General features: G+C 52.2%; 1 protein-coding gene across 2 annotated transcripts in view; it reads left to right on the forward strand.

Annotated features, from left to right (window-relative positions):
• LITAF (lipopolysaccharide induced TNF factor) overlaps positions 1-15,056 on the forward strand; it is a 93,654-nt gene that overhangs the window by 26,745 nt on the left and 51,853 nt on the right. The window contains exon 3 of one of the 2 annotated variants that reach the window (XM_074322863.2): positions 9,994-10,098. The exons of the other annotated variant lie outside the window; for it this stretch is intronic. The gene's annotated coding sequence lies outside the window, so the exon portion shown is untranslated. The remainder of the gene's footprint in view (positions 1-9,993; positions 10,099-15,056) is intronic. 2 annotated transcript variants of the gene reach the window in all.

Consider the following 15,056-nt stretch of genomic DNA (forward strand, 5'->3'; position numbering starts at 1 on the left):
GTTGGCTTCCGGGAGGGACCCTCAGGCCATGAGGGACAGACGCCCACTGCTGAAGCTGACGTGTCCTGTCCCTTCTGTGTGTGGGGAGTGACCGAGTTGTGTTTTCCTTGGCGACTGAGACCAAGATGCAGAGGGCACAAGTGTTCTAGTGGCAGGTAGATGGGACTTGCCCGCCATCTTGTTTCCCCAGGCCCCTGAAGCAATTTCCAGAAGGTCAGTGTCCAATGAGTCTTCAATTCCCAAAGCCTAGAGCTCTGCAAAAGCTCTGTGTGGCTTTTTCTCCCTCACTTTCCTCCCCTGCAGAAAGGGGATAATACGGGCCTCCCAGCACGGCTCTGCTGACGATGGAAGTAGTAGTAATAATACTAATATTCAACAAGGAACACTTGGTATTACTTAACCATAGGCCAGCATTGTGCTAAGTGCTTTGTACGTATTAACTCTTCTCGTCTTTACAAGCACTTCTGAGGCAGGTTCGATTATTCTCCTGCTTTGTAGATGAGAAAACTGAGAGGCTAAGTTACTTGTCCAGATCGTACTGTTACTAGGCACTTCCCCCAAATCGGGGTGGCTTTTCAGCTTACAGTAATTTTCCATGTGGTAGTCCTCTCCCTTGGGCACTAATCCTTGCCACTCACCTCCTTTGGGACACAGTGATTGGTCCAGGGCTGCACACAAATGACCCAAGATGGGCCAATCAGAAGCCTTCCCTGGAATTTTTGCCAGTTGGAGCTGGCACAGGGGTGGGAAGGTATGAACACAGGTGGGGCAAGATGGTTTGGCTGTGTGGAGCCGATACACATTGAAAAACATGAGAAGTGGGAGAGAATCCTCATGGTCTCCAATGCCTGGTTCTGGACCCTACCATCCATCCCCAAAACAGAAGCCCGCAGCTTTCCTTTCATGCCTGCATTGGTTCACGTTGCATTTGTGTCTCTTGCAGCTCAGAGCCCTGACTGACCCCTTTCCTCCCTGCCTGTGCAGCCCAGCTCCTGTGCACTGGTGTGTCCCCTGTGCATGTGTGTGTGTGTACCCAGCTTGTATGGATGTGTGCACACGTGTGTGTCCACGTGAGCTTGTGTGCACAGGCCAGTGACCCAGGTGGGCCATTCCTGCTCCCATATTCTGCCCGGGCTTTGAAATCGACTTTCCCTGACTGATGATCTCAGAGGATTAGAATTTGTGGGGGCAAAGGCCAGCGTGGCAGGCCTGGGATTCTGGGCTGACTGCCTTCTCAGCTGCGGAAAACCCCTTCCCTGGAGACCGGGGCAGCAGCGTGGAGGTCTGAGGGGAGAGTCCTAGAGCCCTAGAACGCCCGGGCTGACAGGCAGGGCCCTGTAGTGGGCGTCACATTGTTTTACCTGCCCAGCATCACCCCCCACCCCTTCTGGGACTAGGACCCAAGCTGCATGATTCCGTTTACATGAAATGTCCAGAATAGTAAGTGCATAGAGACAGAAAGTCAGGTGAGTAGCTGCTTTAAGGGGAACGGGGATGAGGGATACGGACGTGATAGCTGAAAGGTTTCTTTTTGAGATGATGACAGTGTTCTAAATTTGTGCTGACGGTTGCTATACATAAAACTACTGAAATGGACACTTTAAGTGGGTGAATGGTAGGGGATGTGAATCGTATCTTGATAAAGCTCTTTTAAAAAAATGATTCCAAGGCTCAGAGCTGAGCCAGGCTTTTTCAGGGTATTTCTTTAAAAGTGACACACTTGGCCTCCAGGGGGCTGTGTTTGGCTGGTGAGAAATCAGGGCATTTTTATTTCTGCTCTGCTACCCAGATGCCTTTATCTGCTTTGCTCACATCTGGTGCCAACATTTCACGTGTACATTGCTTGCTTTCTTTTGCTTCACGTAGCTGTCTGGGTCCCCCGGCTGTGTCCCCATCTGCCTCCAGGCTATCTGTTCATCTGTCCATCCCTCAGCATCTGTCCTTTCCAGCTTCGTTCACTCTCTCAAAGGAGCTCAGCACGGCCAAGGCAGCAGACAGGACATGTAAACAGAGGGCCCTTAATTCGGGGAGCAGTTACACCAGTGCTGGGAGAGCCAGAGGCCTGGGCTGGAGCCACGGAAGAGACACAGAGAAGCAGGCAGGAGAAACACTCCCTTCCTCCATGGGGTCTGGGAAAGCAGGTGGGCTCCATCGCTTGATAGAGAGCAGAGCCTGAAGGATGGCGAATGCCCTGAGGGCAGCTGGACTGGAAACTGTCCCACCCACAGTGTGTGACGGGGTAAGTCACCGACTTCTCTGTCCTGGTACTAAATGGAAGGCACAGCCAACCCTCAGCCCCTCCCCGGCCACAGCTTCCCTGGGGTATCACTAGCAAATGTCCCTTGTGTGTTGTTCCTGCTCCAGCGCATTTAGACACACGTCACTCCTTTTGTTGGGGCTTGTCTGAAAGAGGGGCCCCGAAGTAAGAGGAAGGCGGAGCGGAGGGTGAGAGACTCTGGGCAGCTGGGCGCAGGGGTGTCTGCAGCCCTATGTTTGTGGCCTGGAGGTCACTTCATCGGCGCCCGCACAACTGTGCAGAAGCCGAGAGTCTCGCCACCAATCTGAGGTGACAAAGGAGGCACTGGGTATGGAGGGAAGCACACGAGCGCTGGAGATGCACTGGGTTCAAATCCCCCCTCTGCCAGCCCCCAGCTGTAGATTTTCGGCACGTGTTTTCCTTTATCTCAGCCTCAGTTTCCTCATCTGGAAAACGGGGCCCAAAACAACATGTAGCTCATAAATTTGTTGTAAAAAATTAAAGGCCGTGATGTGTTGTAAGCACGTGACGTGTGGCAGAGAGTGGTTTACGAGCAGCTGTGGGTGAAGCTGCGGACTTCCAGCCCCGAGGTAATTCTGGCTGGCTGAGGGACCCTGGGCAAAGCCCTCAACTTTCTGAGCCCTGTTTCTGCATCTGTGAAATGGGAATAACTGCTCTGCCCGTTTTTCCAGGGCTGTGGCGAGGATTAATTGGGACCAGCACAATGTAGCCACCTTGTGGGCCTCGCTGTTCTTGGAATCGCGACGTAGTCATTTCCCCCCACACAGGACGTGGGTCCCGGCAGCCCACCACAGACCAGCACCCTCCGTCTGGGCTTGCTCACTTCCTTCCTCCTTGGCAGCGTCTTGCCAGTAAGCAGACTTGTATGTAGCTGAGCTGTGTGGAGAGGGGAGAGCGGGCTGGCACTGAGTGTGGAATGGGTGGCATGGTGTCAGGCTTATGAGTGATGTCATTCTACCCCTTGGCTGTGACTCAGCAGTCAGGATGAGTTTTCGTACCCTCCAGAGGGCCCTTGTGACTTACCAGCAGGGCCGTCATGACCCCCGTCCCCCCAGCATCGAGTGCAAAGACCTCAAAGCCCATCCATCCTCCTGGTGCCATGCACAGGGTGACCGGCCATGACAAAGGGCTGGGATTTGGGGAGGCTTCAGCTGCCCGCACCACCGGGGCTGGTGGCGAATCAAAGAGGAAGCCTTCTGGAGCTCTGTCTGCATTGTATGTCCTTTGTACTTATAAACTCTTTTGTAGTAATAACCTCAATTGTGTAGGTGGCTCCAGCTCTGCCACCCACTTGATGTATGTGACCTGTGAAGTCACTTCTTCTCAGCTTCTGTTTCCCAAGTGCAAAGCAAGCATTGGGACGAGACCCCATTTGCTCATTTGTTCATTCACTGATTTATGCACTCGGTCATTCCACAAATATTTGTCCTGCACCTGCCAGCTGCTAGGTGCCGTGCGAAGCCTGGGGGATCCAGCCCAGAGCGCCCAATGAGGTTCCAGCCCTCACAGCCCAGACAGTCTAGTGAGGGGACAATCAACAAACAAGCAAATCAAAACTGACAAAATGTGGTCTGTGCCACGAGGGAGAAGAGGCATGTGCTAGGACCTGGGGATGGGGAGACAGGGAGGCCTCCCTGAGGAGCTGCATGTGGAGAAGCCAGCTGTGCAGGGTGTTGATGTTGGAGGAAGAACATTCTGGGCAGGGGGGCAGTATGTGCAAAGGGCCTGAGGCAAGATGGGGCTTATGGTATCAGAGCTCACTGGAGGGTGAGGGAGTGCAGTGGGCAGGAAGAGGGTGTTTGTTCCTCCTTCGTGGCTCATGGAAAAGCCATGACAGGACCTTTGGCTGAGGAGGGACGTGATTGGATCTGTTCGTGAAACCATCTCAGACATCCCAGACATTTGCTGTGGGGCTTCTGGTGTCCCGTCCACTGTGCTGGCTCTGGAAGCAGATGACAGTTGTGATAGTGAACTAGTGTTGAACACTTAAGTCTGTGCTGGGGACGATGGTAAGCCCTGATGTGTGTGTGTGTGTGTGTGTGTGTGTGTGTGTATGAAAAACTCATTTTGACCTCATGATGACTCTGCAAGATAGGCCTGTCATTATCCCCTTTTACAGATGGGGAAACTGAGGCACAGAAAAGTCAAGTGAACTTGCCCCAGGTCACTCACTTGGTAGCGAGGGGACAGGTTGAAGAGAAATGGGATGAGGCCAGAGACACTTATAGCTGTGGAGGAAGCATTGTCAGGCCTAGGGGGTCTGGGGGAGACTCCTGGGTGTCTGGTTGGGTGACTTGTGGGTGACGATGGCCTGTGGGCACATGGGAGGAGCAGCTCTCCCCAGTAGAGGAGCTGGTAAGTGGCACGGTGCCCTCCCTGGCAGGAGTTTGTTTATTGGGATGGAGCAGGTCCATTTGGGTTTCTGGCCCTTCCTCAGGGACACAGGATGGAGTGGTTGACAAGAGTATGGCCCCAGACACTTAGCCTGTCTGTGCTTCATTTTCTTTATTGGTGAACCTGGGAATGTGATTATAGGTGTGTAGGGATGAAACGAGGTAATGTTTGTCTAGTGTCGGTACCTGAAACATGCTCAAAATAGGTTAACAAGGAAGCAAAAGGCTCAGGCCCGGAGAGGTGGGGAGCAGAAGGTCCCCAGTCCAGGAAGTGCCTCCCAGTAAGCTGCGACAACTGACCCAGCCCGGCCCCGCCTCCCAGAGCTCAGGTGTCCCCAATGCCCAGGCTCCCCTGGGCACAGTGCCCTGACTGCTCCTTGCCAGGCTCCAGCAGGAGGAGGACTGTCATTTCAGCCAGATGCCTCCCAGGGTCTCCTTCCTCTGAAGCCAGGACCAAAGGGGCCAGACCTCGTGCCTGCCTGGTCAGGGCCATGGTCACTGCCCACACAGGAGGGTCAGGCGGCTGTCACGTGGTGTCTCATTTTTTCATGATGACCATCTTTTTTTTTTTTTCGTGGTAGAATCATCTGAAAACAGGGAAGGAAACCCCGTGATCTTCAAAAGGCAGACAGGCAGGGAGCCAGCGGGGGCACCCTGATTGCCGAGGACCCCTCTGGCAAAACCCCTCGACCCCTTCCAAAATCGTGTTTTGTTTTATTGTGTAAGATGTACCTGGATTTTATTTCTGTCGATTTAGCACTGGATATTTGTTCCAAAAACTATTCATCATATAAAGATTTTACTTTATTTCAAATATCTTCAGCACAAGTTTGGCAGTGTATCTCACAGATGTACTGACCACAGGAAGAATGACAAAGCACGTCCTCCCACAGATAAGCAGAAGGCAGCAATTCTGTCTTTTCTGGCACATCTACGTCAGGCTAGCCACGGAAAGAACAGGAATGATTCTAGAAGTATTACTGTGCCAAAGGTCAGGCTCCTTGCCCCGCGAAAGCCAAAACTCAAGAGATGAGGTCAGTGGAAAGAAAAGCAGGTTTATGCAAAATGCCAGCGGATTCCTGTCCAAAGGCCATCTCACTGCTCCCAGCCCGGCCAAAAGGTGTTACGGGCAGGTAAGGAGAGGCGGATCAAGGAAGTTAGGCCGTTACTGGAAAAAGGCGCTTCCTTGAGGCTGGTTTGTTTCAGGCATTGGCGTGGATCACAGGTGTAAAAACTTCTTTCAGGTCTTTGAGCCAGGTATGCATACAGTCTGAAGTAAACAGAACCACTGAATCTGGTGTGAATAGTAAAGGTACAGTAAACAGAGTCATTAAGGTTTGGCAGGAGGGAAGTGAAGCAAAGAAAAACTGTCAAAAACTCCCACGCTAAACTACACTGGTGACTGACCGAAGTACAAATCTCAAAATAAAAGATACAGTGTCACCATTACATTAGCACAGGAAAAATGCTTGCATTTTGGTAAACTTCTCAGAATTTTCACAGTGGCACTTCCTTTAGACTGGTCCGACCCAGTCGAAATATAATTAATGTGAGCCCCATGTGTCGTTTTAATTTTCTTGTAGCTGCATTAAAAAAAGTAAACAGAAGCAGGGGAAATTAATTTTAACAACGTATTTTATTTTGTCTAGTTTATCCAAAATGTTAACATTTCAACATGGAATCAACAGTTAAAAATATTCTTGAGGTATTTTCCTTTTTTTTTTTTTTTTTTTGTACTAAGTTTTCAAAATCCAGTGTGTATTTTACAGCACATCTCAATCCCAACCAGCCATACTTTACTCAGTGGCCACGCGTGACCAGTGGGGACCACATTGGCAGCACAGCTCTAGACATTGAATTTTCCTTAGAGGGAAACCTTGGTGTTTTCCTTTAATGTTTCAGTTACTTAGGACCCATGTTATGTGTCCGGTTCTCGTGCTTTTGTTTGTTTCCTTCTCTATATCATCTGATTTTGATAAGGACTCAGTGATAAAGATGAAGTTTAAGATGAATCTTCTTTCTTTGCTCACACTTTGCATTTTCCTTCTCGGTGGCATCTTTTTCTTTTAAAAATCTTTTCCACCAACATTTTATTGTGACAGTGTTCAAAATGCAGCAAAGTTGAAAGAATTGTACAGTGACCACCCATCTTCCCATCACCCAGATAATATTTTGCTGTATTTGCTTTATTGCCTATCCCTTCATCATCCATCCATCCATCTGCCCATCTTCTTTTCCGTCCACCCCTCCCCCCTTCTCTTGATCCATCTCTTCATCACTCCCTCCCTCTCTTTATCGACCCCTTGTCCATTCATCCCATGCCTCTCTCCATTCGCCCTCTCTCCATCCATTTACCCCTTCCTACTTTCCTTCCTTCCTTCCTTCCTTCCTTCCTTCCTTCCTTCCTTCCTTCCTTCCATCCATCTTTCTTTCCATCCATCTCTTCATCCATCTATCGATCTCCCCATCCATCCATCCATCCATCCATCCATCCATCCATCCATACGGTGACTAGTTGTCTTATTTTTCTGACACATTTCACACTAAGTTGCTCTCAGTCCCCAGCCCCTCAGTGTGGCATGCAATGTAATAACCAGAGTTGAATATTCAGAATAATTTTTTCATTGCAGAAAAATTAAATACACAGGTTTCAGCGAACGCCAGCGATGTATGTATATCTGCAGTGACAGTCACGGGATATAGAAACACCTGTGACTCCTGATGGTGACAAAGTCACAAGTCCTGCTATTACTGGTGTTGGGGTTGCTGCATTAGGAATTGGAGTTCTGTACTAAAGTTAAGTTATAGGCTAGTGAAAATACAGATGTAATCATTTTTCCTATGTAAATGCACGGATCCTTAGAATTTGAGGAACGTCCTACTCAGTTCTTATTTGATAAAATCCAAATCGTGCTGTTACCATGTGAAGGCAAATGCTACCAATGGGAGAGATGCTTCCTGAGCACTTGTTACACGTTATCGTTTAATCCTCACAGCCACCGTATGGGGATGGAATAGCTGTTTCTCTACTCACGATACTTCTGACCCGAAATGGGTGAGATTTGGGGCTCCCCCCCAACCAATCCTCCAACTTCCTGGGCACCAACTGGGTGTCCTGTAATTTAATTCAGCTATGGCACTAACTACCCGGAGTTAGCGTCAGACCCCACAGGCTCAGGATTCAGTCCCGTAACACTGCCCTCCCCTCAGGTACCCGTCACCAGGATCGGTCCCCAGAGCCCCCCACTTCTGTCTGACTTGCCAGCAGTGTTAGTTCTCACAACTCCTACCCCAGGTTCAGTAATTCGCTAGAACGGCTCACAAACCTCAGAGACACTTACATTTACCGCTTTATTATAAAGGATATGACAGAGAGAAACAGCAGATGAAGAGATAATAGGAGGGGTCTAGGAGGGTCCCGAGGGCAGGAACTCCTGTCGCTGTGGAGTTGGGGTGTCCACCCTCCCATCGCGCGGTTGTGTTCATTAACTGAGAAGCCCCCCGAACCCTGTATGTAGTTCAGGGAGTTTTATGGAGGCTTTGTCTTGGAGGCTTGAAGGATCTTTCTCTCCATCTCTAGCTCCTCCCCTTCCCTGAGGATGGGGGTGGGGCTGAAAGTTCCAAGCTTCCAATCAGGGCTCCGTCTTTCTGATGATGTGCCCTCACCCAGGAGCCACCTCATTAGAACAAAAGACTCTCCTGTCATCCGGGAAAATCCAGGGCATTTAAGAGCTCGTGAGGGACTCCTCTCTCCTCACGCAGGAGATCACAAGGGTAGGAGCTCTGTGTCAGGAACTAGGGGCAAAGACCTAACATCTATTTATGTCACAGGGGATGGAGAACTATTATCCCATTTTATAGCTGGGAAGACTGAGGCCCAGAGGGGTAGTGTGATGCGTTCAGGTTCCTGGCTCGCAGGTGCCGGTGCTGGGCTAATAATATGTTAATAGCAGGCTGGCCAATGTGATTGGAGTCCTCCAGTGGAGGATTTCACTCACTCATCACAGTGGCTTTGCAGGGCCCTGCCTCAGCCCTAATCCCCAGCTGCCAGCAGCAGAAACAGACCAGGCTGATGTGAGCAAAAGGAATCTATGGAAAGAATACGGGGGACCTCAGTGCCAGCACTGACTATGGCCTAGAAAGTGGGCCTGGCCCCAGAAGGTGGGTGCCCCTGCCACCTGCGGAGAAGCCCCCATCCCTGCTTCTTTGTGGCACCGGTGCCCACTCTGTCTGGGGCCTGGGTACCTGATTCCTCAGGTGGGAGCGCGTGCCCACCTCCTAGCTGCTCAGAGGCTGGCGAAATGCAGGGCTGCAGTCTCCTGTTTTCCCAGCGGGAAGCAGGCCTTTCTCGCAGTGAGATGCATAAGGGTGCCAGTTTCTCCAGGCCCAGGAAAGGGCACAGCCGCGGCAGCCCTAGACGGTGCCCAAGGCCCAAACAGAGGCTGCTTTTCTTACCCCTTTACAGATGAGCAGACTGAGTCTCAGGGAGGAGTAGGCAAACCGGCCTGCAGGCTCCCCACTGGCTTGCTCTCCCCTCCCTTTCCTCCTCCCCCATAAACGCCCAGGGTCTCTGTGCTGCCAGCACCTGCTTTAGCCCCAGTGTGGCAGTGGCACGGAGGCCACATACAGGCCTCGGAGTCCTGGTCAGAAATGCCCTTTGTTGTTGCACAGACAAAAGGTTTCACTCCATAGGGTCAGGGGTGGGGCACTGATGACAAAAGGGGTCTTGCCGGGGACCCTGACCCCTCCGGGAGGCTGGAAGAACTGTTTCAAGTTTAGGTTTTTGTCTGTTTTCCCTGGTGAGAGAGGTGGGGTGGAGGCTGCTGGGGCCCAGCATGGGGGAGAGCGGCTCCAAACAGTGCCAGCTGAGGTTCCCAGCTCCTGATCCCAGACCCCAGGCAGGGCCGGTCATGGCAGGGAACATGGGGTGCTTTGGGGTGTCTGTGTCCAGACAGAAACCAGCCTGTGTGTGATGGTGTGTTGTACCCTGAGAGATGACATGGGTGCCTCTTGAGGGACAGGGACGGCTTCTGGTCCCCATGGCCACTCCCAGATGTATGCTGTACACACACAGACAGCAGTGGGATGGCGGGGAAGGGGAAAGGAGAGGCACTAAAAGGGAGTGAGGGTTCCCTGTGCTGGTTGGTGTCTGCGTGCACACGTGTGGGTGTCGGTGAGCGTCACTGTGTGTACAGCTTGCATGGGTGCATCCGTGTGTACGAGCGCCTGTGTGTGTGTGCATATGTGTAATCGTGTGTGTATTTGCATGTGAGTTTTCATCTGGGGTTTCTTACGCCCTTCTACATCTGTCTCTGTATACAGGTAGGGAGCCTCCTGCATACCTGTGTTTATTGCGCTTCCTGCGTGCCAGGCTTCCCACTGCTTGCGTGGAGTAACTCACGTAACCCTCTCAACAACCTTTCGAAGGTGGGTACTATTACATTTTGGTTTTCAGATCAAGAAACTGAGGCACACAGAGGTTGAGTGACTTGCCCGAGATTGCAGAGGTGGGACTGAACCCAGGCTGGCTCGCTCAGTCAGCCCTCAGGCTGCACCAGCTCCTGCTCATAGGGTCCTGGGTTGCCCGTGTCCACGTGGGTGGGTGCCCCTCTGGAAAGGGGTCCAGCTGTATTCCACCCTAGCGTGTTGTACACGTCGGGGAAGGGTCCTGGAGTGTGCTCAGGGATTATGTGGGCGTGTCTGTGGTCCCTGTGTGCACGTGGGGGGCAAGGGGACACACATATGTATATGCAGGTGTAATGAGCGCCAGATGGCTTCTCTCACCAGACCCTGCAGTGGGGGCTCTGGACCCCGGCCATCCAGGGAACGCAGCCCCAGCACCTGCCCCTGGGCCCTACCCTCCACCCTCTCTCTGGGCCCCAGAGCTGGCCTTTGTTTCCTTTATTGGAGGCCAGAAGGGAAGGAGTGGGCACTATGGGAATTCCAGTGGAATTCTAGGCATTCAGCTTTTCTGGGGCCAGGGAGGAGCCTGGAAAACTCCACCCAAGCCAGGGCAGAAGGCACCGCGTGGTCTCGTGTGAGAGGCGGCTAGACACTGTCCTCAGAGGGAGTAGGGCGGGTGGCATTTGCAACACACAAAGCAGGTTCTGGGTGGCATTTCCCTTGGGCCTGGAGGCTGGTCAGCAGCCTGGTCTGTCTCTCAGGGCCTCCGCCTGGCTGGACCGGGTCAAGGACCACAGGCATCCAAACGCCAGGCCCAAGGGTCAGAAGTGTGGGTGGGGCAGGAGGAGGCTCGGGGCCAGGAGTCAGACGCATCTGCTTGTCCAGCACTGAGACCTCTGGGAGCCTCGCAGCCTCCTGAGCTGTTTCCTCTGCCGATGGGTTTCCGGCAGAGAATGAAGCCTGGTGGCCCCCTTTGTCCCTGCTCATCTCCGTGCCTCCCCCATCTTCTCCTCTTCCTGTTCAAGCCACCTTCCTCCTCTTTCTCAGCCCCCTGTGGAGGGGGCAGCCAATTGCTTAGTCCCGCTCTCACGCTGCCCCTATAGTGGGTTGAACAGTAAACCCCCAAGAAAGATATGTCCGGTCCTGAACCCTGGTACCTGTGATCTTACTTGGAAATAGGGTCCCTGCAGAGGTCATCAAGTTAAGGATCTCGAGATGAGCTCCTCCTGGATTGAGGGTGGGCCCAAAACCCAGTGACTGGTGTCCGTAAAGAGAAAGGAGGGAGATTTGAGACACAGAGAGGCAGAGGGAAAGGCCGTGTGAAGACAGAGGCAGAGATGACAATGATCCAGCCCCAAGACAAGGAACCTCCTAGAGCCACGGGAAGCTGGAAGAGGCAAGAATTCACCCCTGAGGCCTCCAGAAGGGAGCACAGCCCTGCTGACACCTTGATTTCCGACATCTGGCCTCCAGCACTGGGAGAGAGCACAGTTGGTTGTCTTAAACCTCCCGGTTTTGGTCATTTGTTACAGCAGCCCTGGGACACTGACACGGCATCCACAGCCACCTCCCCTTGGGCCTGGTTAGTTCTTTTCTGTCGTTCTGAGTACAGATCCCTAGTCCACCGCCCGCTCTGGGCGCGTGTCTTTCTTTCACCCTGGTTAGCCTCAGGTTACACGAATGTAAAACAGGAACAATAATATCAAAGCTACTCGGACAGTGCTTAGCCGAACGGGGCGCAGGAGCGTAGCAGTTTTTGCGGTTGCTACCCATGGGGTGGTACCTGTCACCTGCACCTTAAAGGCAAATGGTGAATTTTAATTGGATGGGGAAGGTGTACATTATAAAGTTACCTTGGAATGTTTGGCCGCCCCAAACCGTGGTCAGAATCAGCCTGGAGGACGAGGTCACTGGCTTAGCTGTTGCTGGGTGCAATGTCAACGGATATAATTAGCATCTGACTAGTCACTGCAGAGGGGCCTGCCTGCCCCACGCAGCAGTTCTCCTGCGTTCATTCATGCCACAGCTATTCCCTGAGCATCTACTACATAACGATACCCCCAGATACCCTGTCAGTTAAGCTCCAGGGCTGCACTCGGGTGCTCAGTCTTGAAAGGGAGGCCAAGGAAGGGAAGTGATGGCACGAGGTGGGGAAGTGGGAGGGGAAGGAGAAGGAGGGGCCCATTCAGAAGAGCTGGGGTCCGGGAAAGCTTCTCAGAGTCAGGAGAGGCCTGAGGCCAGAGCAGGACAAGTAGGCCTGGAGAAAGCAGGGGAGGGCATTCGGGGCAGAGAGAACAGCTTGTGCAAATGCCCGGGGGCAGGAGCTTGTGGAACCTTAGGGACTGGCAGGTATTTTGAGCAGCCGGGACACAGAAGGCGTGTCATGGTGAACAATGCAGCCCAAGAGGTCTCCCCCCAGAGCATGGCCTGTGAGGAGCTGGAACGTGTCCTCAGGGGTCTTTGGTGGGTTTGAAGCATTTCTGGTTCAAGAGCAAGGCTAGACTTCCTGCATCTGTTACTGAGTCCCTCCTCTGTTAGGACCCCCACTTTGTGCTCCAGACCCGATTCTTGTGCCAATCAAGGTGCTTTTCCATCCAGAGGGACTGAGAGTGGGAAGGGAAATAGGGAGCCAGGACTCCCTGAAACAAGAGAGTTTTGTATATCCCAAAGACCAGGGGTGTGGTAACCCCTGGCATACATGGAAGGTCAGTCAGTGTCTGTGGGTGCTGGGAAGGGTCCAGGAAGACCACCCACTCAGTCATGTGCCTGGTGACTGATACCAAATCTTCCACCTCAGCCCCCCAGGTCTGGGACACTTGGAGATGTGTGCAAAGGCAAGACTTTGGGGGCAACCCCCACACACTAGGCTCTGGGTAGAGGAGCATCTAACACAGGGTTGTGTTCCGTCAGCACCGCCTCCTACGCGCTGTGTACCACTGCAGCTCCCGATGGGAACCCGAGCATCCCAGAGCCAGAATTCAGGCTTAGCTCTGTCCGCCCCCAAAGCCCTGGTTGCTCAATCACTGAGCTCTGCCGTCACTCATGAGCCCTTCTCACCCCAGCTACGATCAGTCCATGATGAGCCCCTTCCCAGAAACCAAGGACGTGGTCCTGAGGAGGAAAGGGGGGACTGCCCAGATCGTCCTTACCAGGCTGCTGTGTGCCAGCTGCTGTGTTGGCTGCCAGCAGCTCACAGCTGTCTCCTCCACCCCTCCTCCGGAAAGCCTCCCCCTCGACAAGCTTCATGCACCCAAATCCCGGTCTCTGGCTGATTCTAGGAAACTAACCTAAGATGAGATCATGTCTGATTTCCCCAGCTGAGGACCTTCCCATATGTACTCAGTCCTTCCAGGAAGTTTTACTTGCTTGGCTCAGCCGTGGAAGCCATGCTTCATCTGGCCCCTGCAGACTACCCCCGCCCCCTGGCCTCTGAGGTCCTGTGCTAGCCTCCCCACTCGGCAAGAAGGGGCAAGACCAACTGCTTTGATCACTTCCTGTAGAGGCGAGATTTCCAGGGTTTTCCTTGTGTATCGCAAGCATTTGAAGGGTGTTGATTTGGCTGGACATTCTATAAAGTGTTTCCTTGGAGCTCTAGGAAATCCAGGGCCAGGACACTGAACTGGTGGATAAAAAGAGCGATAACAGACATTCTTTTCACGTGGAAAATCTGGGAGGCTCTGAGTGTAGCAGGTTCTCTGAAGCCACACCAAGCTCAGTGCTGGTTGGAGCTGGGATGAGTAATGGTTGTTAGGCAAGCTAACCTGCTTGAGAAATGAACTAGGTCTTATTTTGGCTATTGATGCATCACAAAAGAATGGGAAGTATTTTTCCCTCCCTCCATCTCCTCCAAAGAGCATCTGTGTCTTTGTGTTCTGAAGGGTTATGTTTTCCTTAGGCCAGTGGAGAATCAACAGGCCTTGATTTTTAAAAGCCTAGTATGTTCGTCAGGACTCATCCAGTTGCAAATAACAGAATTCCACTGAAATTAATTTATACCAAAACAGAACGTATTGTTTCGTGTCGCTGGAAAGTTGGGAGTGTGACAGCTTCAGGCATGGCTGGATCCAGGGGCCAAGGCAGTATTGCTGGGGAACCTTCTTCATCTCAGGACCCTGCTTTCCTCTGTGTTGGCTTCATTCTCAGGTGGGCTGTCTCCACACTGGCACAGATGGTGCCTCACAACCCCAGGCTTCTGTCTTACCAGCCTAGTAGATTTCTTCTTGTCCAGTAACTCTAGCAAGAGTCTTAGGGTTGAGTTTCATGGGCTCAGCTTGGGTCACGAGACCATTACTGAAGCAATGGCTATGATCAGCCTTGGTCATGTGCATGGCTCAGCCCCTAGAGCCTGGGGTGGGGGTAGGAAGAAGGAAAGCTTTGACAGCAAAGGTAAGAGACGCTGTCTACACCTGGGGTTCTTGGGGAATGGAACCTGGAGAGGCTCTGGGCGTCTCTGGGGAGGCAGGCTTCTGAGTGGCAAAATCCTGCCCCCCTGGCAAGGGGGATCAGTTCCCCATTTCATCAGACTAAGAAAAGTAATAAGATTTTTCTCACAAGTATTATGGAACTAATTATATCATTCATAGGAGCAACTTGTAAATTTTGGGACTTTTCTCAGTCAGCCCAGAACTCCCGAGAATGTGGCTGAGAATGTGGGATCTGGAGATGACCTGTGGTTTTGGATACTGGCCCTGGCGTGCCACTGACTAGTTATGTGACCTTGGGCAAGTCACTCAACCTGTCTGTGCCTCTGTTTCCTCATCTGAAAAATGGGTTCCATGACATTTCCTGTGTCAGAGGATTCAGTGAAGCTCTGAGGTCTGGGTGACTTGCCCCTGTCTTGGGCTTGGGTTTGCACCAGTTTGGCTTGGGTTTGCACCAAGTTCTGGGCTCTTTCTCTCCCCAGTGCTGGACCAGGAGCTTGTTGGATGTTTGTTGAATGAATGAATGAATGAATGAATGAATGAACGAATTAATTAATAAAA

This window comes from Rhinolophus sinicus, chromosome 10 (genome assembly GCF_057876585.1).
Source record: "Rhinolophus sinicus isolate RSI-liver-muscle chromosome 10, RSI-T2T, whole genome shotgun sequence".
Classification (NCBI taxonomy): Eukaryota; Metazoa; Chordata; class Mammalia; order Chiroptera; family Rhinolophidae; genus Rhinolophus; species Rhinolophus sinicus.